The sequence below is a fragment of the Mchenga conophoros genome, linkage group LG2 (genome assembly GCF_057382185.1).
Source record: "Mchenga conophoros isolate Kocher_MC1m ecotype Shallow Benthic linkage group LG2, M_conophoros_male_GT1.1, whole genome shotgun sequence".
Taxonomy (NCBI): Eukaryota; Metazoa; Chordata; class Actinopteri; order Cichliformes; family Cichlidae; genus Mchenga; species Mchenga conophoros.
The window spans coordinates 33,678,530-33,696,919 of NC_140527.1; the positions used below are offsets into that span (position 1 = coordinate 33,678,530).

The 18,390-nt window shown below is 42.5% G+C and overlaps 1 protein-coding gene across 5 annotated transcripts in view; it reads left to right on the forward strand.

Annotated features, from left to right (window-relative positions):
• Window positions 1-18,390, forward strand: part of mid2 (midline 2) — a 170,398-nt gene that overhangs the window by 54,068 nt on the left and 97,940 nt on the right. Inside the window, exon 1 of one of the 5 annotated variants that reach the window (XM_085296389.1) lies at window positions 2,165-2,490. The exons of 2 other annotated variants lie outside the window; for them this stretch is intronic. The gene's annotated coding sequence lies outside the window, so the exon portion shown is untranslated. Of the gene's footprint in view, window positions 1-2,164; window positions 2,491-2,588; window positions 2,724-18,390 lie in introns of those variants that run through there. 2 more of the 5 variants (XM_085296419.1, XM_085296401.1) reach the window with 2 other exon arrangements.

Genomic DNA, 18,390 nt, shown 5'->3' on the forward strand with positions numbered 1-18,390 from the left:
GTTTTTTTTTTTCTTTTTTAAAAGGAATTTCAAATATACCCATACAGGGGATTTAGATAAGGGTGAAAAGGAATTATGCAATAATCACATTTATAAAAGTAAATAGAATCTTTTCCCCAGAAGCGCAGGTGTCTGTTGGAGTAGGGGTGGGGACGGTTGGGAGGTTCAGGTTGGCATGTGTGCATCAGTGACCTCATATCAACCTTACAGTCCTTATAGCAAGAACAGGCCTATGACTGATATCATCTGACAGACTGTACAGAAACTATAACCAGATCTGATCCGTGGTGACAATCCTATGCTCTAAATATGGCCGCATGCAGAAAAAAGCTTTCTTTAAGTGGACTCGCTTGTGTATTACGGTCAAATTCTGTGTCAGAAAGGCGGTGTTTAACTACACAGCAGGAGGGAGTATTATGAATATGAGTAATACATATGCATTGACTAGTCCTGGACCTTGACACCACTGTGACAATCCAGTATCTTGTTGAAAATCAAGCCAAGATAGACGGATAGACTCTGGCTTATAGTGCAGAGCACATGAGCTAAATGACACTCGCTGGCCAGACGCGGACACAAGGACAGGCTTTGGGGCAAGCTGTTATTAAGACAAGAAAAGGCTGGACATCTGTGTTTGTAAATATAGTTAATGTAGACAGACGGGTAGCAAACCTGCTCTTACACACATTGTGGTATCACTTGTTGACAGTCAGAGAACACACCTGCTTGTCAGGCCACACCTTGTCTGATACTGTTTACCAAAAGCAGCCTTCCTGCTGTGTAAAGCTACAGATTTTTCCCTGTACTGTTAATCTGGAAGACAGCTGTTACATGTTTTTTCCTATTTCAGAAATCTGACTGTAAGACTTGAATCTTAGTTGCTTCTTACTTAGCTTCATGCTTCCTTTGATAACAGTTGGGGGAAAAAAGTTGGTATTGTCTTAATCATTAATCAGATGAGAAACAGTTGCAGTGGTAGAAATAACTTTTCAAAGCACTGCATCCTTTGCGTGTAGTGTCTCTCTCTCTCGCGTTCTCTTTTGTAAAGCACCGAATAACATTTACATCAGTATTACATTATTCTGTTTTCGCCTGTGCCTGTCATTATAGGGCAACCTCAGTGTGTGTGGACACAATGCAGAGAGCAGCACACAGGAAAGAAATGGTATTACAAGCAGTGTTAGGTCAGACAGGTGCAGGACATAGCTGGCAGAGGGAAGCAACCACATAGGAGAGAGCAGCCTGCTGGAAAGGTCTGCAGAACCTCTTAACCTCTGCATTGTTTCCAAGCCCACAGACACACAAAGCAGCACAACACACACCTGCAGGCACAGACAGCACACCCACCTCTTTGGAACAAAGTTAGAGCAATAGTCTGGCATATTTTTGGCATGTGCTTCTCCCTTGTGTATGATGTAGAAATACGAAAGCAATGCTGCAATAACAATATGGGATATATGCAATTAAGCACGAAACACACACCATGATGCAGGAGTATTACTCACGTTATAACACTGGCTTTTCTTGGGATGGCCTCACAAACCCCCCCCCCCCCCCCCCCCCCCCCCACACACACACACACACACAATCACACACACACACACAATCTTGTAATTAATCCAGGAAATTAATGTGTGATACATCCATTTTCGCGAACCACTTCTGCTCAACTTGAAATCTATGAATATTCTAATTGCTGCCTTTGGGCCTTTTTGCAGTCGAACTTGGCGCTACTTATTGATAACAATGAAGGATGCGCGATATTTAATATCTGGGGTCTGCTTTTATTACTCGGTGTTGCATCATTTTCAAGAATATATAAAAAAAATGAAGCGCGATTGTGGGCATTAATTCAGTTGTCGTGCAGGCTGGAAATAAAAATGCCATCATTTGTGCATTACCCGTGTATGATCTGAATGTATGACCCACTGTTACTGGTCAGGTAAGTTTGCTTCTTGAATCGACAGTTTGTTGCCCACTCGAGCTTTGATCTGATTATCCAATAAAATGTGTAAAACTGTGACGCGTGGTCTGCCGTTGGAGCGCACACTCAGTTAGTTATTAGACGTGTTACTACTGGTGCCCAGAGCTGTTCAGCTTAACGCACTGAAGCCTCTATCTGCTGCCTTTCGCTTTTTGTATTGTTCGAGTAGGAGGAGCCGCTTTCCTGTGATTGTCTGCCTCCCTCCCATCTCTCTTTCTCCCTCTCTCTCTGTCTCGCTCTCTTTCCCTCTCTCATTTTTCCAAAGTTGAATATTCCAATTGCCTGGGAGCTCTCGCCAGCGGAGCGGTGCAGCCCACTGACTGAACGGCACCGGACTGGTGTTTTTGCTTTGCGCCGCGCTGTGCGCTTTGTGGAACAGACGTGAAGGAGTACTCTTCAATACCCCGGCTCGGCTCATCCCCTCCCTGTCCACCCTTCTGTGTTTCTTTCGTTTCGGGGCTTCTCTCAAGATGACAGAAGAAAAGAGAAGTGGGCATGTAAAGCTGGTAGGTGTCTGAAACCCCTCCCCTCCGCGCTCAGAGGTGTCTGACTCGGTCTATCTGTGTGGGGGTTCAGGTTTGTGGGAACGCTCAGACAAGCCGGGGGAGAAAGAAGCGCCCGGAAATAGAAACGGGAACCGGTGGTGCTTTTCCCAGCCATCTATGGGATTTTTCTTTACGCGTTTGTGTAAGCTTTCTCTTGAATGGAACCGAGCCATACGCGCACGAACATGTCTGAGGTAGGCTGCTGGTAATAATGCTCAAACTTAGACATTAGTGCTGGGACAGGTTTTCTCAGAAGCTTCCACGTCCGTGTGTCCCCATCTGATAATATACTGTACGTGCAGATTTGTGTATGTGGCAAGTTAAGGCAACAGCAGTGTATGCACTCATTGGTGGTCTAACATTAGATTAAAACGGCATTTTTTGCTTACGAGGGTAATTTAGGGGGAAAGATGGGTAAATAAAGCATTTACGTAGTGTGCTCCAAAGTGCCTCTAACTCCCATCAGAGCTTAAGATAACCGAGCTTTAGTTTGGATACCCCTGCTGCGCATATGATGGCATACTGTTTATTAGAGTGATTCAGCTTCAGAGAGTCTTGTATTATGGTTATGTTTATTTAAAGGGTTTTATAGGCTCATTTCGCGAGCTGTAGTGTATCCATGAAACACAGACGCTCGAGATTTTTGCAGTTTATCTTGTCCCGGGGTGAATGATAGACTATAAACAAGGGGTCCTTATTGCATCCTCGTGCTTTTCAGAGCAATAGAGATTCATCCAAGCGAGAAACATCAACCTGATTTGTTTTGAAAATTTTGTGGAACTCTCTGGTAACCAGTAATGAACCCGATTGAAATAAGTTTTTCCCCTATTTTAAATGCCATTTTTGTAGCACTCTCGCTAAGAGAACATTTTTAACATTAATAGAATTTCTTTTCTTTTTTAAATCTCTATACTTTGATAGCAATATGCGTGCTACACTTACACAAATTAAGCCTTTACTTTTTCATTTTAGCTAAATCCAATCTCTGCCACCGTAGCACTGAAGGGAACTTGTGCCCCAAAATTAATAGCCCAACAAACTGGGATGAAATACACAGACAACATTGTGTTTAAGTGTCGCTACATATCGTTCATCTCACGCAGTGCTGAATGCCAAACATTATCCTGGACTTCTAATAATCCTGCTGAGCTCAGCTGACAGCATGAGGAAATGTGCTTCTTGTTAGGCTGCTGAAGTGTTTTGCAGCACTAACAAGTAACTACTGTTATGTGATAGGTGCCTGTCAGGTCATACGTCTGTAGTAGTTTGCGTTGTTTTTCTTCAACCTTTACTCGAATCAGTCCCTCCGTGCTAAATCTCAAATCCTGCTTTCCAGATTGCTACTCACTGCCTCTCCACTCACCCTCTCTGTGCCTATGCCACCAGTTTGCGTGAAGCAAAACCACAATAGGGTGGACTAAAGGCTGAAACCCAATCAGGCTTTTGCAATTCCTCTAGCAGAAGTTTTCCCAGTTCTTTTTTTTTTTTCTCTTAAACCCTTGGCGCTGACTGTCTCCTGCCATTAGACAACATGGCTCATCAGACTGATTACACATCAGCATACTCATGTACGCTTCCATCTCAAACAGACAAGAATGCAGTTAATGCTCCTGGCTGCTAGTTACACTCTCAAATGGCATGTGTTCACTTTCCTGACTGATTTTCTATCTTTAGGATTGTTTTCCTGTTTCTCACTTTATCACCCTCCCCCTCTTCCTTCCTCCCTTCCCTTCTTATTATTTCTCTCCCCTTCTAACTCTTTCTATCTCAGAGGAAAAAGTGGGTGTTGTTCCCTGTCGGTACGGGAACCTACATCACAAAGCTCACTGTTATGCCTGCTTTACTTTCTATCAGCTTCTTTTGCTTAGGCTGTTGTGTATACATTTCTGTCTATTCACTGTGGGCAGCCAAAAGAATTAAAAGAAAGGTGGTAGATTTAAAGAAGCCTTGTTGTCCAGTGATGCATGTTGTAAGATTAAATTTAATGGATCAAGGGAGATGCAGCAAGCGTGATTCATTCAACAAGGTTTAATGGATTAGGTCGTGTAACGGTCATGTCTTGGATTTGAAAAAGCTCGACATTGCTGCTGCCAAAAAATATGGACAATATTGGTACCAGAGCCTCCCCTGCAATGCTGAGGGTTAGTTCACTTAATATAAGAATAAAGCAGTAGACGTGTTTCTCTTTGTTCTTACTTCCTAATGTGCTGAATTTCTAAAATACTTCTGATTGTCCTCTGGCCATTTTTTCATTTCATTTCAAGTGATTTGTGAGTTATATGGTATTTCTTTAAAGTCACTAAAGCTGTAAAAATCATTGGAGACCAGATTTGTGTTCATCAGTTTAGAATGAGCCCTGTTAGGTCTCCTTTGATTTTCGAGATTGCAGCAGTTGCATGTCAAGCCCCGATCACCTTGATCAGATTTTGAATTAGCCCACCTGTTAATCTGAAGTTGGTATAGCTGCCAGTAATATACCTTAAAGCACATAACTTCATCTGAACTACATGACAGACAGTAAGTGGTAGCTTGTACCATTTTGTGCGTCTGCACAGAGGTGGCCAGCTTTGTGCAGTCGAGGGATATACGGAGTGAAGCCATGCATCTGAACTTGGGATGTTTTAAAATCCCCTCTGCTCTCTTGTTCCCTTCAGCGTTCCAGCTTTCTGCAACAAATCTAGAACACAGCAATTCCTCTAATTCTCTAAAACAGTTCAAATGAATCATCTTAGCGAGCAGACATGGCCCGCTTAATAAACTGTGTGCTCCTGAGTTTCTACCTTCAGCTGTGTTGTTTTTGCACATATGCGCAGTAAATGAGCTGAGAAAACAGTTTTGTATTGACAAATGTTGGGGCTAATGTAGAGGCAGACAAGGTTTAGGTTTAAATAGCCTGCTATATATTTCAGTTATTGCTTTACGATTTTTTAAAGGTCTTTTTGCGTGTTCATTTTGCACTAGTAATAACACCCTAGAGGATATGCTTTTGTGATGGGTGCAAAAGTGATGGGTTGGTAGCACTGAAGTAAGCATAATCACAGCATCAAATGCACTTCAGGGTGCCATTAACAAAACCACAGGAATCTGCAACAAGCACCTATGTTAAATGGAAAGTGTCAAAACAGGTGAACTAGCAGGGCCTGCTGCCCATTGTTTTAGAAGAGAAGCATGCTGTTGATCATTGTATATCAAATGATAACAAAAAAAGATGTGTGTTGCAAAGAATTTCTAGTTCTTTCTTTGCCTCTCTCCCACTGTACAGCTGTTCAGTTTCTTCACATTATTCATATTGGTCAAAGGCCAGATAAATCTTGTGGAAAAATTACTCACTTGTGCAGTTGTAGCTACAGTGAGGGCGATGGGGATTGAAATTAACCATGCATATGTGAAGGTGGTGGTAATTAGTTGTAAAGAGTAGAGGGACCGAGTGAGACTAAAAGATTGCCAAGTCTGACTGCGGATCATTCATTAAAGAAAATAGTTTCTGTGTGATATAGTATTGATCTGCGGAATAAATCTTGGAGTTGAGACCTACATCGCATGGATGGATGTATGGTGTGACAGATTGCCTCCTGTCTTTGTCTCCAGACTCCTTTGATCTCTTCAGTGCACTCAGTGCAATGAAGGTCCCTGCCAAGGGAGGCATAGCTTGTCTCCCAGATATATTTGCTCTGCATGTAGATCAGCAAAGAGTACTCATGCATGGCACCACATTGCTTAACTTTCTTCTCCCGGCCAAAATGCCGTTTTATTCTTGTGCTAGCATGAAAGTCCTGCGGCGCCATCTATGTGCTCTACTATAGTTTTGTTAACGTTATATCTTAACACAGGCAGAGGAGCTTCTGTATTGCAGTGCTAGCACGGGGAAAAAAGCCTTGGTAATCTAAAACGGTGCACTGTGCTGTTGAAACAAAAATGACTATATAGAAGGTTACATAATCACAAAATTGTGGCTACAAGTGTTGGGCACACTTCTGTAAAGTGCTGAATTGTGTGCTTGTGTGCTGCTGTTCAGTGCTCCACTCCACTGTCTTCATTTTGTTAACTCTGGTCTGGCAAGCATCAGTATATATGCTGTGGCGGGAGGCATCATAGATGTTAATTAGTTTGCATTCAAGAACCCATCAGAGCTTCAGTTCAAATATATTGTCCATCCTTATCATTATGTGAGCTCCAGCCCATACTTTACTGACTTGTCCAACCTCCAAGCGTTTCATCTATAACCGAGCCTTAGTGGATGATTTACAGACTAATATCTCAGAGCTAACAGATTGAGCTTACGAGCTTTTGAGTTAAACTTGAAAATATGGGCAAAACAAGTCTTGAGTGGTGAGAGAACTTAAACCTCTGGCTGCTCGCACATGTAAACATGTATTGTGCCAAATTCTATATGCAGTACGTAACATGAAGTGCCAAGTCCCGTCTTTATATTCCTCTTTCTGTTGGCAATGTCCATGCTTGTATTTTTTTCTGTCTCTGTGTCACTTAACAGGAATGCAAACCTTTTCAACTAACACTAATGACATTCTGATATAAGCAAGTGCTGTATTTATACATTACAGATTACATATAGTTGCATGGTGGTGCAGACTAAACAAAACAAGGGTGGGACTGTGACCTGTCGTGTTGACCTGATCTGTGTGTAAGAAACACCAGATCAAAACTGGAAAAGGAGAGCTCAGCTGAGAACAGCTGAGGAGGAGGCGGCCAATTTTCATCCACACTAGTTAACAGTCAGCTGCCTATGTTGGTACAGATGTTTCCTATGATCTCACCTGCTGGCAGCAGGATCCAGAATCTGGGCCCAGTTCTGACGTCATGCTGTCCACCCAAGAGGCCTGTCTATTGGGTAAAGTGTTCCACACCTCCTGTCTGTTGGAAGCAGAAACTATGGATATTGTGAAGGTGTAGACTTCTGCCCGGGGAATGACATGAGCTGGGGGGGAGTTAAAAGTCATATGTGAACAAAATGCTTTGAAGATTTTCTGGGTCTTTTTTTCTGTTATAGTAGATTATGGAAGATATTTGTTACTAGATACTAGTTCTTGAAAGTTCTTCTGGTTTTCTTTTGATTTTTTTTTCTTAACTTCACAGCAACTGTTTCAGGTGCCATTGCATTGGAAGTTGTTTCAAACTGTTCCAATTGTTCTGGAAACTTGTAACACAAATCCTTGCGCTCTTCACTTCGTGGCCATTTAACTCAGGTGTGTTGCTTGCAATAATGAACACTATAATCTCTGCAGCACAAGCCCGGATGCCGCTGTGATAAAAATAGAGGGATTGGAAATGGAAATGCAGGCGGAGAGAGGGAATAACTATAAAGAGAAAGATCAAGAAGGTAGGTGTAAACAGGAGGAGGCGTGAAAAAAGATTTTTGAGCCGCGAGGTTATTTGGGGGTTTCTGGGGAGGGTTCGTAGCTGTACAGATCAAAGAGCAAAGACAAAAAGTTAAGGGGGTTAGAGGAGGGAGGAAAAAAACACGACTGACTCATGCACTCACATATAGACACGTACATAATTCTATCATACACAGTGATCTGCCCAGCAGGTGCTTTTAAGGAACACCCTCCTACTTAAACGAGTTCTTTAGGAATGATTGATGCTCTTTAGAACCTCTGCAAGAGATTATCTGTCACTGTTTGCAGGGAAGGGTTTATTTACAAACTGCTAGTTACTTCACTGCAGCTGAACATACAGCCAGCATAATTATAAGTGGGAATTTTATTTGACTGATTTTTAAGTGTCCTGGCCATAGGTTCAGTTCCGTGTTGGTATAGCAGTGGCTATTGTTAATTATTTTGTGTGGGTTTGCAGTGCCCTGGGGACTGGCTTTTTTTAAAATGCCGGCAAAGCTATTGTTTAACAAAATACCTATTGATTTGTGTCAGCTCTGCTCGTGGGGCCACACTGAGGAGGGAATGTTGTTTTGTTTTCACAAACTAGTTACTCGGAATGCTTTAGAGCACTAACTCCATCTTAGCTCAGGCAAGTCCAACCAACAGGAAAGACGAGGCTCATTTCTATTTATTCTAATTGATAGTACAGACTTTTATAGAGTCTGACCTAATGTTTTTAAATGTGTTCTGGCACAGCAGATGTGTTTGTATTTTTATAATAAAGCTATTTAAGATCTCATTTTTGCAAAATCTGCACAGTATTAGAGCCTGATCAATGTAGAATTTTTAAGACCATTACTATATTTGGCAGTATAAAAATCTGATGTATCAGCCAGCATATCTTCTTCTTTTTTTTTTCTTTGAGAAACACAAAGCATTTCTTACGTGTCAGTATTTATTTCCTTGTTTACGCTCTGCCAGGATGCTCAGATTGCGCTGTTTGTAGCATTCCAGGAGCAACGAGGAAGTTGCAGGTTGCCCTTTGTTAGAAAAACTGTTGAATGTCAACACCCATAGCAAGATTGAAGGGTGTTTTTTCCATGTCTTTTTTTAACGTTTTCTTTTATCTGTCATTATAAATGCAGATACTTACAAAATAGCTAATGGCGGCCGTTAATATCGGACCAGTGATAAATCAGTCGGGCTACATAGTTAGTGAGCCATTAGTCTCGCCAGGAGTTTTACTAAGGTTTCATTAAAAACCAGGAAGGGTAAGGTGGAGGTAAATGTGAGATTTGAGTGCTGTCACACATTCCTGAACATCCGTTTTCTTTCTGTGAGATCAGGTCGGAATCCCAGTGTTAGTATTTCCCTTCTTGCGAGCAAAGTTGACTGCTTAAGTTTGAGAGTGACTACTCTGCACTGCGAGTGAGTTTGCAATGATTATATGTTGCATATCATTGCAACATCATTGTTGGTACTCCTGCAATCAGCGAGCTCAGATCTGTCTTTTGACAGTTGTGCTGTGATATACACATTGGCAGCCTACAACACTTCCCATAAATATTTCACAAGAGATTAAGGAAACTAAATTTATCAAGCGGCTGTCAGGGCTCATTCATTGTGCTATCAATCAGCATGTCTTTTCACCCTTAACAATAATAAGATTTCCCATCTTGAGAATGAACAAATGATCACTTATCAGTGATAAATAGAGCTAATCAAACAAATAGAGCTATAAGCTGCTGACATTTCAATGCATGGAGCATGCTGAGCCAATCGAATGGCAGCCAAGGAAAACAATGGCTCATATTCACCTCCCCCTCGAAGGAAATGCCAAACATTACAGTGCTGTATAAATAGAAGCTTCTGACTTTGTAGAGCGTGATAGAGGACAGGAACCCCCTCCCTGGGGTCACAGTCATGGCAAGGTCTCCCACCTCTCCTCCCTTCTCCATTCTCCGTCTTTATTGCTCTTTTTGTTTTCATTCTGAGTGAGTGATTTATTTTTGTTCTGATTTCTTTTGACCTCACTGTGGGGTGTTTTTTTTTTTTTTCATATTTTTTGGTTCACTTCTGTAGTTCATATTTCTTTCTCCCTCACACCCAGCAACCATGAATAACTGAACATCCTAGTAACACTTTACAGACACCTCCTGGTTTATTAATGAGACCATCTACTACAGTAGAACTGGCAAATGGCCCTCCAGGATGCATTATGTTTTGGGGGAATGTACGGACTTTGAACTAAAGTGACTCACGCAGTCTGTTCTCACTGTAACTCAGTTTAACTGTCATGAAAAACTTCCCGTTTGCATTTAGATAAATGCAGCTTATGCACATCTGGGAAAACAGGGCCCTCCAAAGTGCAGCGTGCAGTGTCGCATTAAAGGTGGCACTTCATTCTATTTGCCATTTCACACTGTTTTTTCCATCCACCTAACTGAGACTGGAGGAAGAAAGAAAGAAAGAAAGAAAGAAAGAAAGAAAGAAAGAAAGAAAGAGTGATCCTTAAAAAAAGGTTAGTTGCTCTGTCTGTAAGTGATGGGGTTACAGATGTTTCAGCTGAGATAACTCCAACAGGTCTTCAATCTGTAGTATTTAGTATTTAGTATTTAGTATTTATTTATTTATTGTCATTGTCAAGAACAATGAAATTGCGTTTGGGGCTTCCATACAACCCAAAAAAAAGAAGAAAATAATAAATACCCCTTAAAACCCAAGTGTACATATTTAACCCAGTGTGACTCCAATGCAATAAGACAATCCTTAGCAATAATGTTCGTAGAAATTCAGACAAAGACCTGAGAAACATGACAAAATACAACAATGCAACCCATTCAATATTATTGTACTGTGAGATATGATATCAGATATGATAGTTATCTATTTAAGAAAGAGGGGGGAGGGGCAGGAGGGGGAAGAGAATAAAGATATGATGCACCAATGCAGACCAGTTCATTGCTATTAAGAACTTGGATATGGTTATTGTCCGTGAGAGGGGGGCAGAGAGTTCAGGAGCCTCACAGCCTGTGGATACAGGCTGTTGGCCAGTCTGGATGTTCTGGCCTGTATAGACCTGTACCTTCTCCCTGAGGGCAGCAGATGGAAAAGGTGGCGCGCAGGGTGATGTTGGTCCCGCAGGATACTGTGCACCCTCCTCAGACAGCGAGTGGGGAAGATATTACTGATCTCTGGCAGACTTGTTCCAATAATTCTGCCAGCTTCTTTCACCACCCGCTGGAGTGCTTGCTGATCGGCCTTGGTGCAGCTGGGGAACCACACTAGAAATCCATACGTCAGAACGCTGCTGATGGCACAGTTGTAGAAGTTCAACATCAGAGATCTGGGAATGTGTGCGCTCCGCAGTCTCCTCAGGTAGTAGAGGCGCTGTTGGGCCTTCCGTACAACTGAGGTGATATGGTTGCCCCAGGACAGGTCCTCGGTCACAGTTACCCCCAAGAATTTAAAACTGCTCACCCTCTCCACCGCCTCACTGCCAATGAAGAGAGGCAGATGGTTGTTATGACCCCTCTTCCGGAAATCTACAATGATCTCCTTGGTCTTTTTGGTGTTTAAGACCAAGTTATTGTCGTGGCACCATGACTCTAGTTGTTGCACCTCTGTCCTATAGTTTGTCTCATCATTGTTGGATATAAGTCTGAGCACTGTAGTGTCATCTGCAAACTTAACAATGAGATTGGACGCGCAGGAGGAAATACAGTCATGGGTGAAGAGAGTGTATAGCAGAGGGCTCAGAACACACCCCTGAGGGGCACCGGTGTTGACCACAAGGGTGGAAGAGGTGTTCTTACCCACTCTGACACTCTGTCTACGGTTAGTGAGGAAGTCCACAATCCAGTTGCACAGAGAAGAGTTAAGTCCCAGTTGGTGGAGTTTGGGACGGAGTTTGTATGGCCGGATGGTATTAAAAGCCGAGCTGTAGTCTACAAAGAGGAGCCGTGCATAGGTGTTCCTGTGTTCCAAGTGCTTCAGTAATGTGTGCAGCACTGTGGCGATCGCATCCTCGGTTGACCGGTTCTCCCTGTATGCAAACTGGTGCGAGTCCAGGGATGGTGGAAAAGCAGCTCTGATGTGTTTAATGACCAGTCTCTCCAGGCATTTGGCGGGAATGGGGGTGAGTGCCACAGGTCTGAAATCGTTCAGACATGTGACATTTGACTGTTTTGGGATGGGAACGATGGTTGCTGCTTTGAAACAGGATGGTACCAGTGAACAGGACAACGAGGTGTTATATATAGAGGTGAAGACGTCCGCCAGGTCCGCAGCACAGTCTTTTAGCACCCGGCCCAGCACTCCATCCGGCCCGGCCGCCTTCCTGGTGTTAATGCTCCGGAACACACGCCTCAGCTCATGAGTGCTCAGGACCGGAGCAGGGTCGGTTGAGGGGAGAGGGGACAGGACAGGGTCGGTGTTCTCCCTGTCAAAACGGGCATAAAAGAGATTTAGATCCTCAGCCAGAGTAGAACTGTCGGCTGAGGGTGATGGTGTTCTTCTTTTGTAGTCCGTGATAGCCCTGATGCCCTCCCAGACCTGCCTTGGGTTTGTGTTGTTCTCAAACCTGGCCTCGATACGCCTCCTGTGCTGCTGCTTGGCAGTCTTGATGCCTCTTCTCAGGTTGGCCCTGGCAGCACTGTATGCCTCCTGGTCCCCGGATTTGAAAGCGTTGTTCCTTGTTCGAATAAGTTGTTGAACTCCGTGTGTCATCCAGGGTGGATTATTAGGGAACACACGGAATCGTTTCCAAGTTGTTACATTGTCCACACAGAAACAGATGTAGTCCAAGACAGTGGAGGTGTAACTGTCCAATGCGACACGATTGTCAGTGTCCTGCACCTTGAATACATCCCAGTCTGTGCAGTGGAAACAGTCCTGAAGCATCGGAATAGCATCCTGCGGCCATGTTCTCACGGTTTTGGTTGTAATCCCAGTGCTCTTGATCTTTTGTGTGTATATTGGGTGTAGCAGAAGGGAGAGATGGTCTGACAGACCCAGGTGGGGATAAGCCTGGGCTCTGTACGCATTCGCCATGTTGGTGTACACCTGGTCCAACGTTCTATCTCCTCTGGTAGCACACTTCACATTACGGTGGAAATTGTGAAGTACAGATTTCAGGTCCGCGTGGTTAAAATCCCCAGCCGCAATAAAGACACTGTCCGGGTGTGCTACCAGGCTGTTATTGATGCTGCTGCTCAATTGTGCTAACGCTAGCTTAGCATTAGCATCTGGTGGAATGTAAACAGCGCAGATGTAAACGGCAGAAAATTCCCGAGGGAGATTGGGAATTTATACGCCTTTTGAATCAGGCGTATAAATGTATTTCCTTCTGTTTGCAGGCTCCACAAACAGCCTGAAAGACCGAACACCAGCTGCTGGTCTCAGCAGATTTAGGAAACTGCATGCACATGTGGCAACACATAACCACAAGGACACACACATTCACCAGAAAGGCATTTTGTGTTTGGAGCTTTGTGTTTCTTTATCTCAGTCTTATCATGACACACTGCCAGAATCTGTAGCTGTAGCTGCAAGGGTATAGTTTATTCTCCTCCTGAAAAATGTTGGTTTTTATCTTGCAAAATTACTACTTTGAAGAGGAGAGCAGCTCCAACTGTGATTTTCAAGTAGTCAAATCCATTGTAGTTCAATAGGACAGCGTATTAGTATAATTTTTTTCCCCTTAGAGAGATTTCTTAAGAACAAAAGCTGTCATATAAGCTGTCAGGACTTATTGACCTGGGTATCTGACTACTAGAATCAATAACAACAGCACGGATAACATCATTTACTGGTATAGCTTGACAAGATGTTGATAAAGTGGCCGGCACCTTACGGATCGCTTATCCTTCTCATTTAGAGCACAAATAGCATGCGCTTTAAGCTGTCAGCTGTTTTCACAATGGGAAAACTTTTCACAAATATATCGTCAATCTTCATACAGAGGCCTATTGTTTTCTTGACAGTTTTTCCAGTCTCATATAGGTATACAGGGGCCAAGAATGCAATTTCCAGCATAAAAGATCCTCTTTTCACAAACTCAGTGTCGCTTATGTGGTGCGTAGATTGCTTTTTCACACGGTGTGAAGTAAATTACCATATTTATAGAAAATTCCAGTAAAAGGTTAGCCATTAACTTGGCACTGTGCTGTTGCGCACATATATACACACGCACAGAGTCAAATAAAAATATAGAAAAATTGAAGAAGAATTGGTGTCAAGTGTCAGCGGAGGCAAGTTTGTTTGCTTTCTAGCAGACAAACTTGGAAGAACAATAGATTTCCTTGGATTCTGCATTGTGTGCCTATGAATCATTCACTCGTTTTTGTTTCACGAATGCATGTATGGGGCATTGTTTCACTCCAAGATATTCATTATTGTGGATTGCTGGTAAGTCCTAAAAGATAAAACAGAACCCTTCGCAGTGTTTCCAGGGAACTGGCTTTGAAAATGAGAAGAAAGTATATTTCAGAATTTAAAACTTTTGTTTTTTTAAAGTAAGGTGGGGAGAAGAGGGTACTGAAACTAAATAACACAGTGAGGATAAGACAGACCAGCTTCTTGCCTCATGAGCCTGATTGTCAAGGTCAGTCGTTAACAACATAAACACTTGCGAGTGGATTGAACCCTGCTTACTTATTATATTTCTGCTTTTGTTGACTGTTAGTGGTATCTCTGTTCCCTCTCTCTATTTCGTCTTTGCTCTCACCACATGCCACTGCGTCTAAATATCTAATAAGCTGTTCTGCCAACTTCTGATCCTTGGGTTTGTTCTCACCTGGGCAAATGCACATGAATAATGGAAGCAGCATGAAGAGAGGCAGGGGCCTGGTTGCTCCAGTGTTGTGTTGAGGCCTGATAAGGCTCTCTACCACAGCAAAAGAGCCTCGGAGAGCTGATGAGACGACGTCTGACACTATTAACTTTATTACCCACAGGCTGCCAAGCTGTAACAGGCAGAAGTATTAAGCAGAGAGTTAAGGATAGGAGGTGTGCTCTATTCACTGTCACAACTCTGTGAAAATCTCATTTCAGTCTGCTTTCATGTATAAATACATTAAACCAATTAGCAAGTCTGGCTCAGGCTTGGACTTCACAAGAGTTGATTGTTTGTTTTATTTTCAGTGTCTTGCATCAGTAAATGTCCTTCACACAATAGAGCCCTCATCAGCACCGCTGACAGCAAAACAAATATGGTAATGAAAATGAGTGCTGCTGAAACATGTGCACCCAGGCCAGTCAACATTAACCAGCATTTTACCATATGGATAAAACAAACACTAGTCAAACACTGATACTTCAGTGTAGCATCTGATTGACAAAGTACACCACGTTAGGAGACAGATGGTGTAGTAGTGGCCTAAACTAATGGACTTTATTCCAGAATACAAGTGTTTGTGTCCCATCTAGGACTCGTGTCTGGTTAGGCTTAGGTCAAAAAACTTACCGATTGGATTTAGGAAAAGATTATGTTTTGGATTAAAATGCAAGCTTGTTTTAGCTTCTTCAGTAGCACTATGACAAATTCCCCGACTGTGACAACACCAGCAAAGAACATTTGGCTGTGGTATCCCTGTGTCTTATTCCTAACATTATGGGACTATTCTAGTCCGTCAAAGTACCCCATACATTACAATCTAACGATGCGTGTTTCAGGCTCTACCGATTCCTCTGTCCTACAGGTAGGTGAACAAATGACAAATCCTAAAGAAAGATAATAAAATAGTTTGATAAAAGTGTATAAGAACAGGAAATGAAAAATAACAGTTAAATTGCATTAAAAAACATACCGCATTTTCACCTTTTAGCCCTATTTCTTCCTCTTCTACACACAAAGACATGCTGTGTTGACAAATGTTCTATATCTGCAGTACATGCTATTAGTATATGCTGTTACTAATGACAAATTATACCAATGTCTGCAACTTAATTTGGATGCCATTAAGCACATTAATAACTAAGCTAAACGCCGTTTTTCAATGCTACCGGCTTAATTTATGCTGAAATGCTGGCACTATTATGACTTATTCCATAAAGTATTAATAATGAGTTTCCACAAGATCCGCTGAGGGTTAGTGAGGTGAACTGTGATAACCTCTTCTCTGAGTCCCAGGCATATTTTCCTCAAACAAAGGACTAACATTGGTAAACTGGGAATGGGAAAAGTTAACTGGCAGTGAGCTACTGCCCTTACTGGTGCCCTGTGCTGGCTGAATTTGAGGCCTGTCAGGTGCTTGATAAGCAATTAAAAAGTGATTCAAATAAAAAATATTGGTTTTGCATTTGAGCCAAATTTTGAGATTAAAATAATTGCTGTGTAGTATTCACTTTGTGGATGTAGGCTCCTTGCTGAACACGTTTACCAGTCGGGATGGATAGACCCACAGAGAAGTGACGTAGATTTATTTTGTTCTGGAGTCGTTGCTGTCTCAGCTGTAGCAGTGAGGGGGTTAAGTTTAAGTCCGTCTGCTCAACTGTACTGAATGTGAAATGGAAACACCAGCTTGGCTGGATTACTGTTTACATTCTATGAATAGGAATCACATGTTTGATGAAACCGGCCTGCTCCTGAGGTCTGCTGCAGAGAGGAAAAAGCAGGAATGAAAGGGAGGAAGAGAGAGGAAAAACTGAGCCTGTGGAGGTGGGCGGAAGAGTGAGAGTCAGAAGAAGAAGGGATGAAAACATGATAAAAATGAAGGCTGGACTTGATGGTCTAAATATTTATTATTATCCCAAGAAGAAGCTCACTGAAGCACATGGCATGTGTTGCTTGATCCCACTTATATAATCATATGTACAGTTTTGGTGTGTTCAGGTCAACTTGAGGGCTCTTACATTTGGAGCTGCCGTATTTCCTTTTTCTAAAATAATGAATAAGTCTCTTGATTTCTGGCACAAGTCATCAGTAACCGGTCGTGACATGTGTCTTATGCGTGGGGTATTTTTTAACCCTGTTAAAATTAATTGCCCACTAAAATGTCAGGATTTCAGTCCACTAATGCAACTGAATTCCACTGAATCTACTCAAACAAAGTCCTGTTTCATTTTGGTTTAAATGCTTAGCTGAGGTGATTATGGTAAATGCCATGGGAAGGGCCTGAGAGTTGTGTTTGCTAACACTGCCACTAATGAAAGCAGTCATACAGCCGTGTTATGTTGGGTTACTGTTTTCCGTCCTGCTGATTTGTGCAGCCTCGCCAAAGTGTGTGGGGCTTTGTGATTTAGCACCGCACAAACAGGCCAGTCATTCTCTGTAAAAACACGCGTGTTGGCTCCAGGCGTGACATTTGGTTACGCCGTAAAAGTCATGAATGAAATGTCCTTGTTGACGTGAGAAAGGCACTATGCAGAGCCAGAGAGAGAGAGAGATCAAGCTTCCACCTTGTTGTGCCACGTTTAAGCTATTTTCCTTCTTCATTTTCCTTCCAAAACTAAAGTATAATTTTCTTGGGTGGACTGAATCACAGACAAAAACATTATTTATCATCTAGCTGCATTAAAATGCCATAAAAGGCACTAATACCACAAACACAGGTGAAAGGTCCAGGTCATTGAGTCAGATTAGCCGAGCTGATGCCGAGAATGCCGTGTCGAAGGCACCCACCTGTCTGTCAAAGCAGCCACACACGATAATATATAACTCTAAGCCTTCTAATGCAATTCAAATGGGTAACTTATCAAACTATTCACCCTCCTCCACTTTGCAGTGAGCTTGAACTTTTCTCCCTCCTACTCTTTTTCCAAGCAGTATAAGCGATTAGCAAAAGGGTTTTGAGAACCATTTCTTATCATTAGGAAAGTTTTTTGTGATGTGACAGCATTGTTGCCATGCACATGTTGTGGGTTTCTTTTCTTTTTTCTTTTTTTTTCTCCAGCATCCCACGGGGATAAACATGCCAGTGTCTCACGATGTGTTTTCTAAAGCCCTTCCAAAAGGAAGACCGCTGAACCCCTGGTGTTGTTGTTTACTGCTGTCTTGCTCTCTGGAGCCTCAAACCTCAACCATGTGATTTTTCTGCTCCGCTTCCTTTCGCTGCGATAAGCCTGTGATCAACAGCCTCTGGTGATAGATAGATTCAAGGGACACTTATAGTACAGAGAGTAGCGGGAGTGCAGGTGGGGGATTGTGTGGGGGTGTGCGGGTTTTGTAAACACTGTCAATCTGACAATGAAAAGTGGCGATTCACTGCAGATTGTCACAGTGTGTCAGTTGCATCAGTGAAAGCAGCTTGCACTGGAGTAGGAACCGAGAGCTAGAAGAGCATCTTATTATGATATATATATATATATATATATATATATATATATGTTTGATTGCATCTGTCATTGGCATGTTTTCTCTCCATATTTGCAAGGAGGTGACGCTCTGCTAGATTTGAATGACACCAGAAAGTAGCGTCGTTATAAACATAATAACGACCGCTCGTCTGTGGTGTCCACATCTGTCTCTCATTCTGCTCTCATTCTCAAAGAAAGTGTTTGATAGATGTCTAGCATCTGTCTCGCT